The 16,361-nt window shown below is 42.6% G+C and overlaps 1 protein-coding gene across 1 annotated transcript in view; it reads left to right on the plus strand.

Moving 5' to 3' along the window:
- The first annotated feature begins 11,740 nt into the window (after nt 1-11,740).
- The window catches only part of RALBP1 (ralA binding protein 1), a 33,076-nt gene continuing 28,455 nt past the window's right edge, over nt 11,741-16,361 (plus strand). The window contains exon 1 of the mRNA XM_083187644.1: nt 11,741-11,866. The gene's annotated coding sequence lies outside the window, so the exon portion shown is untranslated. The remainder of the gene's footprint in view (nt 11,867-16,361) is intronic.

The raw sequence follows: 16,361 nt of genomic DNA on the forward strand, positions 1-16,361 counted from the left end.
TTTGAAATGTACAATCATGCAGCTTGTGAGAAAAATCTTATGTGTGCATTCCTTCCTGCAGCTCATAAGAGAATTGACTGAACCTCATAGTTGCCTACCCTCCTGCTGATGAGGAGACCTACTAATGAAAGGGGACACAAGTAGAATAGAGCCTTTGTCCTATAGACTTGGAAATTCCTCAGGTATCCTGATATTATTCTGAGAAACTACTGTTCAAACAAGACTGCTTCATCAAATAGCAGGGACTGCAATGGCATCTCTGACTTTGCATAGAGTCCAACATCACAGCAAAAGTACACACCTTGCAACAATGGCAAAGGAAGGGATTTTAAAGTGCATTCAATGTCAATAGATTAGATTAGAATGTAAACAAAATTTACCCTGGTGATTTAGTGGTTATTTACCTGGTATGTTGCACCCAGCCATCAGCTTCTGACAATTTCTGTGTATCCCGAGGTTCTTCTGGCAGTATGCATGATTAATACAGTTTCTCAAACTCTGCCATTACAGTCCAGGATTTAAGGATATTCAAGCTTGAATCCCGATGGTTCAATCAAATTGACTAAAGTAATAATTAAGTGCCAGATTCAATAAAGCAAATAAGTAAGTCATTTTGTGTCTGGAACAAACCATGTTGCTATGCAAGGGGAGCAAGTACATTTATATAGTTTTTCTCCAGGATAAATACTGGCGGTTTTTGTATGTAGCCCACAGTTCGCTTTATGTTTATACTGCAATTAATTTCACATGTTAACATTTTGACTATAACCCTAAAAAAAGCCAGTTCTTGTAAAACAAATACATATATTGAAATAAACATAAGCACATGTAACTTAGTATCCAAGTAAAAACACCAACCCTATAATTTGTGATGAGATAGTAAGTTTCAGGGTTTAAAGTGGTCCTGGAAAGGTGGTGGAGCTAGTTTCCCCATCACTCTAGTCTAGCCCCCTCTCACCTTGTCTTCAGCATGCACAGAGCCTGCTCTTTGTAGTGGCTTCACTTCAGGGGTGATGATGGCATGACTTTACATATGCAGTGCCAGAAAAGGAAGACGCTGGGAACTGTGCATGGACTGGAAGAGCAGCCTGCAGGTGAAGCAAATCCATGGAGCCACTAGGAAATGGGGAAGAGGAAGGTGGCTGCAGCTCACCAGTGGCACTAGCACCATCTGCATCATCTATTTACATGGTTGGTGTGGTAGGAATTCATCTTGGCATTACTATGCAGGGTAGTGATGGAAGTTGAACCTGATTAGGAGTTAAATTGAGTTCCACCATGCGCCTCTCCTTCCTTTTAAGCATGGTAAGGTCTATATTAGAGAGTATTGAATCACTAATGTAAGTTCAAACTTACATATTAAACATCCCATTAGAATATAGGAATTTATGTATAAATTACATATTTAAAAACACAACAATTGTGGTATAAAAGAATTAGAAGTGGATATTTAAAAGCATTTCACAATAAAAAACAGATCCAGATGACAGTATTTCCAATTAGTGCACTCCTCAAATCCATAAAAGGCCCTGTATTAGCAAAATCACTGTCATCAAACCTTCTGATACATTTGAATTAGGAATAGAGACATAGGGGTCTTTGTACTAAGCCTTGGAGAGAGAAAAAGTGGGCGGAAATAAATACTTGTGAACCAGCTCCTAACTGCCATGTGTTGGTTGGTACTTTTTCTTCATCCTCTTTTTTTTCTTCGTCCGCTTTTTGTCTTAGTACGTAGAACCCATAATTACTAGACCAGGCATGTCCAAACTGTGGCCCTCCAGCTGTTGTGAAACTACAAGTCCCATAATGCCTTGCCACAGTTTTGCCATTAGGGAATGCTAAAATTATAGCAAGGCATGCTGGGATGTGTAGTCTCATCTGGAGGGCCACAGATTTGACATGCCTGTACTAGACTGTGTCTCATATTGCAAGACTACAACTGAAGCTGCACCACAAACATTAGTAGCATGGTTAGGGTTATAGTACTTCCTGCTGTGACAGCCCCACCACTGCTTGTTGACATTTTTAAGTATTTCGAAATGTTACATGGTTACATTTATATATGTTTACATTGTAACGGTTGACAGAATATTCTGCAACTAAACGGTGCTTTATTCAAAATGCTTAAGAATATTTATCGCAAAGAAATTCAAGGACTTTACAACCACAGATGACTTCCAAACATGCTGGCGAAAAGAAGCAAAAAGACTGTTCAGATATGCAAAAGAAAACCATGAGAAACAAATCTTTATAAGATAGCTGGTAGAGGTTATTTTGAAGGTTAAACAAGCCATGATTCATAAAATATTGAGTTTCATAATATCTCACTTATGAGTCCTATGTATTAATAATTATGGCACTTTTTAATTTTTTTACAAAAATGTCCCAGCTATGGCCCTTATTCAGATCTGATTGCAGTACAAATTTGTTTGGAAAATGGGCAAAACCATGTGCACTGCAGGTGGGGCAGATATAACATGTGCAGAGAGAGAGTTATGCTGTGTACACACGGTACAATCCAGCATGAGATTTTGACTATATAGTCAAAATCGCAAGCAGATTGTATGCAGATCACACAGGTTTTTTACCTTGCGATCCTGATGTGCGCTCCTGTGACAGCACAAATTGAAACCCAGATAGACAGGGCAGCAATGACTATAGTGTGAGTTAATTTGTATCTGTGCAGGGTAAATACTGGCTGCATTAATTTTACACTGCAATTTAGATTTCAGTTTCAACACACCCCACCCAAATTTAACTCTCTCTGCACATGTTACATTTGCCCCACCTGCAGTGCACATGGTTTTGCCCATTTACCAAACAAATTTGTACTGTCCCTGCACATAACATCCCCGACGCACTCCTCCTGTGAACTGGACACTGCATATGCACACAGTGTCAGTTATCAAAGTTGATCAGAGTTTTTGGGAGGTTTTTTCAGAGTTTTCCTCTCCTGAAAGAAGTCCTTCATTGGACTAAACTCCAAAAAGATGCACTATCCGGAATTAAGTGGGGGTATGAAAAGGTCAGAGGACGCGAACCGCTCGCCACGCTTCGGGTTGGCGTTGATAGTGGGGGTGGCGTTGACAATGGGGGTGCATTTAACATTGTAAGCACCCATCAGGGTGCTTGTACAATTAAAAATCGCATTGCATCGCATGCCATTTGCTGGCATGCAATGCTATATTGCATTGTACAAGCACTCCTGTTACTTTAACGGGAATATCGCATCACACACCACTAAGTACGGTATGCGATGGGCGCAGTGCTAGGAAACAAGTACCTTTTTTTTTTAGTTTAAATAATTGTCGCTTTTGGAAAGCTTTCCCCAAATATCTCAGTTTCTGATTCTCACACCCTATTACATTTAGAACATTTAAGGGTTTATTAAAATTTGGTTATGGAGATGAGATGCATAACATACCACACAATAGTGCCCCCTATTGATATGCTCTATAGCAGTGCCCTGATTCAATGCCTCAGATCTCCCTCAGTCATGCTCATCATGTGCAGAGCCCCTCCAGAAGTACACACATGCCCCTTTTATATGCTTCAGAGCATGACTCATGTTCTTTTCTTATTTGCCTCTACCACAGAAGGTTCAGTTTTATCCACCACCTGTCACTCCAGTCACACCCGCAGCCGGATTACTTTGAAACTAGCTCATCCCACTGCCTACTCTTCTGAGGCTCAGAGGATGGACATAGGGGGTTATTCTAGTTCACTTGAAAGGGCACAATCACTCTCTAGGTGCGTACGCACGTACAGATTTTTCTGTCTGATCTATCTGGTGGGAACAAAAACCTGGAAATGGGAGCATATGACAATCAAAAAATTGTTCCCAAATGCTTGAAAACAGACAGTGATCAGTTAGACAATTTGTTTAAATAATTCTGATATAACACATTTATCAAAGTAATTGGGTGGAAATTTTTGATTGTCATATGCTCCCATATATTTCCAGGTTTTTGTTCCCACCATATAGATCAGACAGAAAAATCTGTACGTGTGTACGCACCTTCTAATGGACAAAAACATGTGCACTGCAGGTGGGGCTGATGTAACATGTGCAGAGAGAGTTAGATTTGGGTGTTTTAATGTTTCTGTGTAGGGTAACTACTGGCTGCTTTATTTGGTACTTGTTTCCTAGCACAGCCACAATGATCTTGATCTGGGGCATCGCAGGTAAAAAAATCGCGTCGGTCACATCGCATGCGGGCTAAAAAATCGCATGCGACGCGATGCCAGCGATTTCCCATAGGGAACAATGTAAAATGCCTCAATTTAACCAAATCAACATAGGGAACAATGTTAAATGGGCCAGAGACCCCCAAAAAAACCCTGACCAGTGAAATGGCCCCCCAAAAATAGTTAACGCCACCCCACGATCAACGTGAACCCGAAGCGTGGCGAGCCCGCGAGGGGCGGCGGTACGCGTCCTCCGACCTTTTCATACCCCCACTATACACGTCGGCGTGGAGTTGAGAAAAGACAGTGTGGCAGGCGCAGCGAGCCACCGAGCCCGAAGCGTGGCGAGCGGACGCGGATACCTTCATAGGTAAACGCGTCCCTTCGCGGGTTTCACAGGTATCCGCGTCCATTTGCGGGGCTCACCTCGCTGCGCTCGCCACACTATCTATTCTCAACTCCACGCCGACGTGGATAGTGGGGGTATGAAAAGGTCGGAGGACGCGTACCGCCGCCCCTCGGGGGCTCGTTGCGCTCGCCACGCTTCGGGTTGACGTTGATCGTGGGGTGGCATTAACTATTTTTGGGGGGCCATTTCACTGGTCAGGGGGTTTTTTTGGAGTCTCTGGCCCATTTAACATTGTTCCCTATGTTGATTTGGGTAAATTGAGGCATTTTACATTGTTCCCTATGGGAAATTGCGGGCATCGCGTCGGTACCATCGTATGCTTTTTTTGGCCGCATACGATGCGACCGACGCAATTTTGACTTTTTCAATGGGAAAACGCGGGCAACGCGTCGGTCGCATCGTAGACCATTAAAAATTACCCACGATGCCCGCGATTGTGGCCCTGCTAGGAAACAAGTACCCTTTATTTTGACACTGCAATATAGATATCAGTCTGAGGTACAAACCTTACCCAAATTTAACTCTCTGCACATTACATCTGCCCCACCTGCAGTGTATATGGTTTTGTCCATTAGAGAGTGATTGTGCCTTTCCGAGTGAACCAGAATAACCCCCACAGCCGCAATGCACAAAAGTCCTGCCCAGTGTGGCAGAGCTGCTAAATTCTGCCATGTAATGGTCAGAGAAATCCCAGACACAGTCAATTAGATTAATTATTAGGTGTATTTTAGGTACTTGTTTCCTAGCACGGCCACACCGATCAGAATCGCGTTCATCGGGGGTAAAATCGGGGCCATCGCGGCCGCTAAAAAAATCGGGTGCGATGGCCAGACGCGATGCCCGCGATTTCCCCATAGAGAACAATGTTAAATGCCTCAATTTACCCGCGATGACCACGATTTCCCATAGGAAACAATGTGAAATGGCTCAATTTAGGCAAATTATCATAGGGAACAATGGTAAATGGTCAAAAAACACCCCATAACATTGAAATGTCCCCCCAAAAGTAGTTGACACCACCCCGCCATCAACGTGAACCCGAAGCGTGGCGGGCGCAGCGAGCCCGCGAGGTGCGGCGGTACGCGTCCTCCGACCTTTTCATGCCCTACTATCCACTAGGGCGTGGAGTGAGAATAGAATAGTGTGGCGAGCGCGAAGCGTGGCGAGCGCACGCGGATACCTTCACAGTTATACGCGTCCCCTCGCGGGCTTCCCAGGTGTCCATGGCGACGCGGACACCTGGGAAGCCCGCGAAGGGAAGCGTTTACCTGTGAAGGTATCCGCGACCCCTCGCCACGCTTCGGGCTCGCTGCGCTCGCCACACTATTCTATTCTCACTCCACGCCCTAGTGGATAGTAGGGCATGAAAAGGTCGGAGGACGCGTACCGACGCCCCTCGCGGGCTCGCTGCGCTCGCCACGCTTCGGGTTCACGTTGATGGCGGGGTGGCGTCAACTACTTTTGGGGGGACATTTCAATGTTCAGGGGTGTTTTTGGCCCATTTACTATTGTTCCTATGCTGATTTGGGTAAATTGATCCATTTAACATTGTTTCCTATGAGAAATCGTGGTCATCGCGGGTAAATTGAGGCATTTAACATTGTTCCCTATGGGGAAATCGGGGGCATCGCGTCTGGACCATTTAAGCATTTTTAGGTGCACACGACGCGACCGACCCGATTTTTCACTGTTTTCAATGTAAAAATCGGGGGCATCGCGTCGGTCGCGTCGCAGGCCACTCAAATTACCCCCGATGGCCAAGATTTGTGGCCGTGCTAGGAAACAAGTACCGTATTTTAATATATATATATATATATATATATATATATATATAATTAAACACTATGGACCAAAAAAGTATTATGTAATGTACGTTAAAAACACACATTGGGGGTCATTCTGATCCATTCGGATAGTTGATGGACTGCAAATGTGCACCGTCTTTTGTGTGCATGTGCAAGTCCACTGTTTGAATGACTGCAGCGGTTTACAATGTCACCGGGTCATTCGCATGGGGCAGTGTGGGTGGGGGGGGGGTGGTTGTTGCCAATGGGAACGCCCAGCGTTTCATGAGTGTCTACATGAAAATGCTGGGTGATTCCATGGGAATTTTTGGGGGGCGGGTGTAGGTTTGCCGGGGCAGGTGATGTCAGCCGCCTGCCCTGTCTTCGGTGGAATGGCCGCAAATATAATTCAGTCTCCACTGACTTATATTTATGTGGACTGAAGAAATTATCCTATGGTCGGCGACCATTGAATGAAATCTCCGCCAATGGGACATGCGAGGGGATGTGTCTTTGTGACACATCCCTTCGCATAGTCGCGAGGGGATACAGAGGGGACCAGCAATTTGGTGGGAAGCAGGGCAGGCCCTCTGGGATTCTGTTAGCTGGGAGCTTCACAGCTTATCAAGTCAACCAGAATCAGGGCCATAGTGTAGTATTTATAGATAAACTAGCTTATGAACTACCTGAGGGCTTTAAACTTCTCTAAACCCTAATGTTTTTCCTCATAGATCCCGGTAGAGATGCTGTACACAAAACAAAACAAAAAAGTACCATCACCTGCCACTGAGCAGCAAAAGCCCCAAGAGCAACCTATGTCGCTTGGCAGTTGGTAGTACTGTAGATGGACCCCAATGCCACGAAGGTCCTGCTTGTTCCTGTCACTACTGTCTTCTATGATAGATTAAATCTTGTCTTGAACATCCCTGGCTGTCCTGAGTTGAACCCAGTGTCAACTCTCTGAGTATATACTCTTCCCACTACCCAGCTCTCCCAAACCAAAGTGAAGGGTAAAATCAATAAAAGCCAATTTCAATAGATTTTAAATCAAACTAAACTGATGTTTCAGGGGCTAAATCAAACATTTACAATAATACATGTAAATAGTAAATGTCTGTTTTAACCCCTGAAACATCGATTTAAAAATCGACCTTTACTAAATTTACACCTAAGTAATCAAGAAGTATTCAGTCAGATGGTCTAGGTCAGGGGTCCTCAAACTATTTTGCTCTGGATTCTATTAGACAATAATAATAATAACAACAGGACCCCAGCAAGATACTGCAGATGGTTATCACATGACTGTGTACTCAGCAGATACCACATGCATGGCAGCATTGTGGAGGCACAACATGATGGGAGGAGTCTAAAATAACAGACAATTCAACAGATTTTTTAAACTCCTTGAATCACTGACTGAGATTAAAAAAGTAATCCGCCCGATGGTCAGCAACATGGAGTCGTGAACCCACTTTGTGATCAGGAACCACAGTTTGAAAACCGCTGATCTAGGTGATAATGTATATAGATTTCATTGCTGTGCTGTTCCAGGTGCTGGTGAAGGAGTGCTATGGTGGGAACAACTAAAATCCTACAATTCCATGTTGGCCTGCCACTACACATTGACATAAATACACAAGGCAAAGGAAACCGTGTTTTTAGGTTGCTAAGAACTAGGAGAGCTCAGTGCAGAATTTTGGGGATCACAGGTGGCACCAGTAGGAGTCCAGAGATGGGAAGGTAAGGATTGGTGTGGGGTGGCGTAAACAATGGGCTAAGATTTAGAGGGTGACAAATGATGGCCCATCAGTCGGGATCCCGATGGTCTGTATACCAACATCGGAATCCCAACTGTTCAAATGCCCAACAGTCGGGATCCCAACTGACAGGGTCACATGCAAGCCTGCATGGGGATTCTTGGCGTGTATCCCCTGTCGGAGTACCAGCAGCCGTGATTCTGATGTCGGTATACTGACCATTGGAGTCCCGACTTTTGGGCCATCATACTATCCGTTGTACCCAATGTAGGGAGAAGGAGAATTTTTGAGCACGAATAGTGCATAAGGGGCCTGATTCAGATGAATCACATATGAAATGTCAGCTGTTTCTCCCAGCGAATGCCTCTGCCTGTCAATCAGGCAAAGTTCGTTGCACTGTACTGTGACCACAGGACAGATCCTGCACATATGCAGAACGAGTCCTCTGCAATCGCAGAACACCACCATTGGGCATAAAGCTGGATGGATTGCTTATGCAATCTAACCTGAATTAGCCTCAAGCTGTTGCCTAAAGTCTTTAAGTTCTGCCACTGCACATGCCACATTCCATGAGTGCTCTATCAAATAAGTATCTTTAAGAGCATTAAGTGATGGCTATGTTGGAAACTGGGATGCCAATCCCGGGATTTAAAAATGCTCAAGCCCAGGATCCCGGGATTGGCCTCCCTAATTAAAAAAACAACCTTCTATAGACCTTCTTTATTCTGTGGGCTCCCTGTGGGGACGTTGCTAGCCAGTACCTAATACCCGGATATGCCTTCCAAATGCCCCTACTCCCTTGTAGCACACACCTACATGCTGTGTGTGTGTGTGTGTGTGGGAGAGGGGCGGCCACACATGTTACAAGACTGCATCAATAATTTCCACAAATATGCCCTGGAGAGGTATATGGGGAGATCTCATGCTACCAGATTCCTTAGGCAAGGCGGAGGCTAATAGAGCTATAACAGGTGTCTTTAGGTGCTGTCTGCATGGACGTAACTAGATATTCGTAGGCCCCATAGCTAAGGTTTTTAAGGGCCCCCTATTTAGCAACTGATGGTGATAAATATATGTAAAACATATTACTTAGACAGCAATGATGGGCCCCCTTCAGCTCTGGGCCCCATTGCAGCTGCATCCCTTGCACCTATGGTAGTTACGCCCTTGGCTGTCTGAATGGAAGAAAGAAGTGCAGTTTTCAATTATAAGTGCCACAAAATGGCTCCCACCAGGAGGTAACATACAGGCTGCCAGTTTAGGCTGCAGATGGCCAGACTTTCCTCCGAGACACAGTTAAAGTAAGCACATAAATGTATATTGTTTAGACTTAATCAATAATGTATTATTATTATTATTATTATTAATGAGTGCATCTACAAGCAGCTGCTTCCAAAAAGTGAATCTGCCGACTACGCCAAAAGACTGAAAGCAAGATTAATAAATAAATAAGTCAAACTACACTAGATAAGGTGCACAGAATAAGCCCCAATTGTTAAATCGAGATGTGACCTGATTTGGCTTCAAACAACACAAATCCCTTAAAAAAACATAACAAATGTAAAAACAATCAATTATCAGTATGCCAATAAAAGCAGTATGTATATTCCACTTTAACAACAATATCTCTACTCAGTATTGTACTATCTTGCTGATAAATGTCAACTGATACCAGGTGGTGACCATTAAGTTGCCCAATTTCTAAGAGCTGTCTGTTAATAAACCTATTCGAAATATTGATACATTTTCCAAAGCATACTGCTATCCACCAACAGTCCACCCCTCTTGAATATAGGGGGATAAATGTAATAGGGTCCAAGAATAAGCATTTGTTTAAAGAGGCAATCCTTTAGAAGACATCTTTTAGAAGTCCTTCTTGGAGATCTCTTACACTGACAGCTACTAAAACACTATTACCTTTAACCCATGCAATTTGTATCACTAGGAAAAACAGCCCTAAAATAATATCACACAATGCTGAATGGTTATATAAGTCTCAGCATAAATATAGAACCTTGTTAGTACCTGCCACAGGCAAAAATAATAAAGTTTCACAATATTAAAGTGTTATTAAGGACTAATAATAACAGCATTGTAGAGCATAGCAAATCAAAACACTGATCCAGTGTTTGGCTGGCCCACAGGGGAGACCCCTGGTGGGTCACACTGTCTGCCACCCCACCAATTATAGGGTTAAAGTTCTAGACCAGGCCTGGCCAACCTATGTCTCTCCAGATGTTGTGAAACTACAAATCCCATCACGCCTTGCCACAGTGTTGCTATAAGGAAGTGTTAAAACTGTGGCAAGGCATGCTGGGATTTGTAGTTTCACAACATCTGGATAGCCACAGGTTGGCCTGTCCTGTTCTAGACTGTGGACATGAATTATACATAAACACAAATCAGTCCAAACAGTCTTGAGCGCTCTTTCTTTTTCTGCTGCTGCTAAACCCTTATAGGAAAAATCAATCTTATTTCCAAACGTAGTCTTAAAGATATGCACAAAAAAAAAAAGGGTTAACTGCAGCACTTAAAAGATATGTTTAAAGAGATATGATATATGTAGGATTAGTCTTTAAATCTTTCTCACGGAAGCTTCAGAATTGTACAAATCTCCACAATTTTCTTTAAAAAAAATATAGTCTTTTTATTCCATAAAAAACAATCAAACATTATTAAAAAAAAATATATAAAAATACACAGATAAAAAGGTTTCCGGACAGTTCCTTATTAACAATAAAAAATGGTAAGCTCACCGGACCTCCTGGGGATGTGTTTATTTTTCTTAATCCACGGATGTTTTATATTTCTTTCTTTTGCAGGGCCACTGCCGCTTTTCCACTTGAAAAAGTTCCGGTGTACGATCGCCGGGTATGCCGGAGCAGAGGGACTTGGGGGGGACACCGACAGGAGGGGGGCACTAAAGGTGAAAAGAAATTTTCCGGGACAGCCCGCTGCGGCAGTGCAGCTGAGCCCTGAGAATTTCCGGGCATACCACTCAAGTGGTTAAAGATGCTCGAGCCCGAACTCGAAGTGTGGCGAGTGAAGCTTGCTCACTTCGCTTGCCACGCTTTGAGCTCGGTGGCTCACTCTGCTCGCCACAACTTTACTAAAGGTAATAGATGGTGGCCTGGACAAAGGAGGGTGGCGGAGTCCATGCCACCAATACTTTACCTTGAAAAATGCCTCCAGAGCAGATTTGTAACGGTTCCCTCACCGAAAAGCCTTACATAGCAGTTAAGTAGCAGCTAACGTAACTGGCGTAGTGGTGGCCGCAAAGATGAGGAAGTACCAAATGAAAACACAATAACAGCATATTAGCTCTCTTTATACAGTTCTTTCTATAATAATACATATGACAATGCTATTCATTGCTGTGTTATAATTACAACATTGAAGCTTCTTCAGAATAGATGTCCTTCATGTCTATATGAGTGTTTATGTTATTACTATTAGCAAAAATCCTGTTCTGTCTACTAGAGCCCTGACTGCTGTGGTGCCCTATAACGTAAGCTTACTCCAATAGCTCGATTTCGTCTTCGGAAAAATGGCGGCTGCCCTGGATCATAGCGACAATTATTACACTGTGAGTTATTCCTAGTGTTAGCGTGCTGCAGCAAGAAGCCTGGGACGCGCGCTACGCCGCTTCCTGCCTCGTACTGAGCCCAGGAGGAAGAGGAAGAGACTCCCATCATACTGACAGAGCGAGGCGGAGGGGGAGGACACAGGTGAGAGAGTGAGGGGCACTGTCTGCACTCTGCAGCACTCTCACTGGCAGTCTTTATTACACATGTGTGTCTTACATGTCATCCTGTGTGTGTCAGCGGCATATGCTGTTATTCAGACAATGCTTCCATAGGTGTCACTTCCACAGGAAGCTGTATTGTACTATGTGTAAGCCCTGCACTGTCCCTCTGCTCTTCTAGTATGCATATACACAGTGCTCACGGTGTGTAGTGTGATTTTGTGCATCTTGTCTGCACACACATTTTGCATTGCTATAGATCCTTGCTGGAGGGCTGTAGCACACTTCTGGTCTATACTGTATGTGGGAAAGTTTGGTAGTATGTTTAGGATTACAGCTCACAGGAGGGCTCTCTGATTGGGCATTTGTTCTCTCCTCAGACCGTATGCTCCTGATATCCCCAAATGTAGTCACAATACACTGTTCCAGGAGGTTTGGGAATTTACTGAGTGTATAGTTACCAAACCTACATTGTAAATGTATCTACTGCTGTATACTGTAGTTATGAAAGAGGTGACGTAAATAAATAAATGGGGTTAGTAAATGGGTAATGTTTGGCAGCATAGTTCTCAATAGTGTTAAATTTGGTACAATACTGTAGTGGTAAAGGTGCCCATACACGCTGCGATAATAGCATGCCTTCTGGTCCCCATCACATCGCGTGTGATTTGCATGTGCAGCACAAATGTTTTGATCTATGAGGTGGGATGTGCACGGGAGCACGCATCGCTCCCTCGCCCTGTGTATGGGCAGCTTTACTCTAGGAAATAATTATTGCTACAAGATAATGAAATATCAGAATCTGTCAAACCTGGCTTTTCTTGCCTTTTTGATCTAACTATGAATTGATTTGCTGAAGATAAACATGTCATGACAAACAAAATAAATAAGACTATAATTATTTTGTCTTCTATGCAGCATATTTTAAAGGCTGAAGTTTAAATATAATTTTATTTCATATGTGATTTATTTATTTTATTAACCATTTCTTATATAGCGCACATATTCCGCAGCGCTTTACATGCATAGTATGTGTACAGCAGGTGTGGGTCATTTGGTCGACCACTGAAAGTCGACAGCTAAAAGGTTGACATAGGTTTTTGACATTTTTATTTTGTCCGGAATGTCGAGATAGTCAACATGTACACCATCTAAGTGTCGCTAATTAAGGTATGCGATGGGCGCCGTGCTAGGAAACAAGTACCATTATTACTACTGTCAAAAAAAAAATGCACATGTTACATCAGTCCATTAAAGGAGTTTGCTTTTGCAAAGCAACCAGAATCACCCCCTTCATTCAAAGCTGAAGCTGTGATAACATCACAGAGTGAGCAGGTTTCCTTTGTGAAAACAAGCAATGCAGAGCCAGCTTAAACTTGTACGCCTTTCATTAAAATGGTATATTGCACAACAGACATTGATGTACACTGATCTAAAATCGGGTGTGGCGTTGTGTTGCGTCAAATTAAATTCTGAATGTATAAATGATTTCTGATTTACAATGATTTTGTTGGTAATTAAGGATGGATGTATAAAGTATCTCCTATCTTAGGTCTTCATTCATGAAGTAATAATCTTCCAGTACAGATTATAGCCAGCCATATTGTAAATTGAAACAATACAGTATTTGTGATAATGCAGCGGGTTCACTAGGACCAGTGATGGTGTCTTCCTTGCAGTATAATAATTTCTAAATTACCTAAAATAGGGGAGAATTTAATTGATCGTGGTACATTTTCTAAACAATTTAGCTTATTTTCATGTTTTTTTTATATTGTTTTGCCTAATGTAAATTTTTTTCAATTAAAGGCCTTTTTTTGTGGTTAACTCTATGCGTTATTGTGCAAAAATATACAGGGGTATGGGAAGTTATTCCAGATTTGTGTGTTTGTCATAGTGCCGGTTATGAGGTAGGAGCAACAAATTTGCAATAAAGTGCCAGTTTTTAGTGGGAGCATTCTAAAAATTGAATTAAGTTCCTGGAATTATTTAGCCGCAGTAATTTATCATGGATAATAATTGAATTCACCCCCATAGTAACTAAAATGTGTGTGATGGTGCGATTCTTGAATGCGTTTTGAACTACTTTTTAGTTCACAGTTCATCGCTTTTAGTTTAAAACGCATCGTGTTTCTTTTGGCATGCGATGCGTAGGTCATATAGAAAGTGTCATATAGAAAGTATGTAACGTTATCCGCGTACGCTCGCCACGCTTCAGGCTTGGTAGCTCGCTTCGCTAGCCACACTATATGAATTCAACTCCACGCCGACGTGGATAGTGGGGGTATGAAAAGGTGGGGAGGACGCGTTCCGACACTCCTTGCGGGGCTCGCTGTGCTCGCCAGGGGTGGCGTGGATAGTGGGGTAATGCTGCGCTGATAAGGCTTAGAGGTGGCGTGGATAGTGTGTGTGTGTGGGGGTGTACAAATTATAGCACAGGTAATGTGGATAGTGGGGCGGGGGGTGTAGAAATTTATAGTACAGGTAATGCCATCGTACCCTAAAAAATCGCATGCGATTTTACATAAGGTTCAATGGCATGCGATGCTATGCGATAAGTACGCGGGAAAAGAGCAGTAAATAAATTGCTTATTAAGATCGCATCATATAACACTAAAACGGGTACTGCGATGCGATCTACTTACGGAGAATACCACACTAAGCAAAGTGCTTAGTGGGTGCCCGGGTACTACATAAGTACCGAGACTCTTTCTGGATTATCAGGCGCTATTAGGACGGCCAAGAGCGAGGCCATGACCCGTGACCCGTGCATGTGATCTGGGATTTTGCACCTTTCTGTACTGTACAAAACCAATTCTGAAGCCCTCATCTCTACTTCATATAAAGCCTGGCAATAGCCTCTGAAAGAGACTGACAAACTTAGATGGTATAGAGAAAAAGGGAAGGTTCTAGATTTTGAGGAATGGGACGCCATTAGTTTAGCATTACCTAAATGTTCAATCCCCATTCACTTCAAGGAAAAGATGGTGGTTCCGGCATGAATGCATTCTAAACTTCCTCCAAAACTTCTTTGAATTTATTTTGGCAATCTTGTGGACAGTGTGGCACTGTACTGCACATACGAAGTCCACTTTTTTATCGGAGTCTGTAGCCAAAACAATTACAGGTTGAGAATCCCTTATCCAAATATCCATAATCCAAATGATTCCGAAATGATTTTTTGCTAAAAACCTACTGGGGGCATCTGTAACTGGCACTACTGGGGAAATAACATGTAACTGGCACTGAATATGTGCAAGGACATGATTGCTTGGCCATTAAATTCAGTGCCTGAGAAAGTAGTACACAAACTTTGTTTCATGTTTTAAACCCTTGTTTTATGCACAAATAAAATATATTTGTGTGCATTTAATGTGTTTGATGTGTTTATACAACATAAATGTAAGATACCTCATTGAAATATAAAAATATTCCAAAATACGGAATAATCCGTTATCCAAAATTCTTCTGGCTCCAAGCATTTTGGATAAGGGATACTCAATCTGTATCAAATTGCTTTCGTCAAATGGATATGGGCCAGATGTATCAAGCTTCTCAAAGGGATAAAATGGAGAGTGAAAAACAGCCAGCCAATCTGCTGCTACCTGTCATATTACAGGCTGGGTTTGAAAAATATCAGGTAGGAGCTGATTGTTTATCACTCTCCATTTTATCACTTTGTGAAGCTTGATACATCTGGCCCAAATTATATTTGGAAATGTGATTCCATTTTTATTTTATTTACTTTGTCATCAATATTTTTTGTTCATTTTTCTTCCATACTACAATTTCCATAACTAGACAAAATATTAGTATTTGCAGAAAAATACATACTGGACTGGTTGCCTATATTGTTTGTGTATATTTTATCGAAATACACCATGACTCCTGACTTTTAAATAAAATATTATCTGATGGGCTTTTGTTACCAATTTTCTAAAGTCATCCTGAAGTAGAAAATGACTTGGCTAATGGGAAAGCCTGGATTTCTGCAATTTCCTTCCTTGGTTCCCAGACAGATTCACTAACCCAGAAAGCAGTGTTGTGAGGTATTCTTATCAATGCGGCTTCTAGATGACTACTCCCGAGCACTCATTTCTCCTCCTATGGGTTCCAGTTCATCACTTCATTTGTTTCCTTTTTTTTCTCGCTACAGCTTTATTTCTACATCATCTACCATTGGCCACCTCCCAGTCATGCCACTTTATATCACCATAAGTGTGCTGCCTGATCATTGACCTACCATCCTAGGTGATATAGCTGTGATGATGCTGTAAAGTATGCACTAGTCCTGGCACTCCAATAAGGCCCATACTATAGTTTCCCGTACCACCCTGTGCTACTTGGAGGTCATCTATCTGTTATTCCATTACCACCTGCAACTTCATTCTATGTCCCACTTGTCCAAACCCCCAATTTCAACACGACCATTAACTTTAAACACTTTACCAAAAGAGACATCCACCTCTTTATTGTCC

Source organism: Crinia signifera, chromosome 5 (assembly GCF_055691185.1).
Source record: "Crinia signifera chromosome 5, ASM5569118v1, whole genome shotgun sequence".
NCBI lineage: Eukaryota > Metazoa > Chordata > Amphibia > Anura > Myobatrachidae > Crinia > Crinia signifera.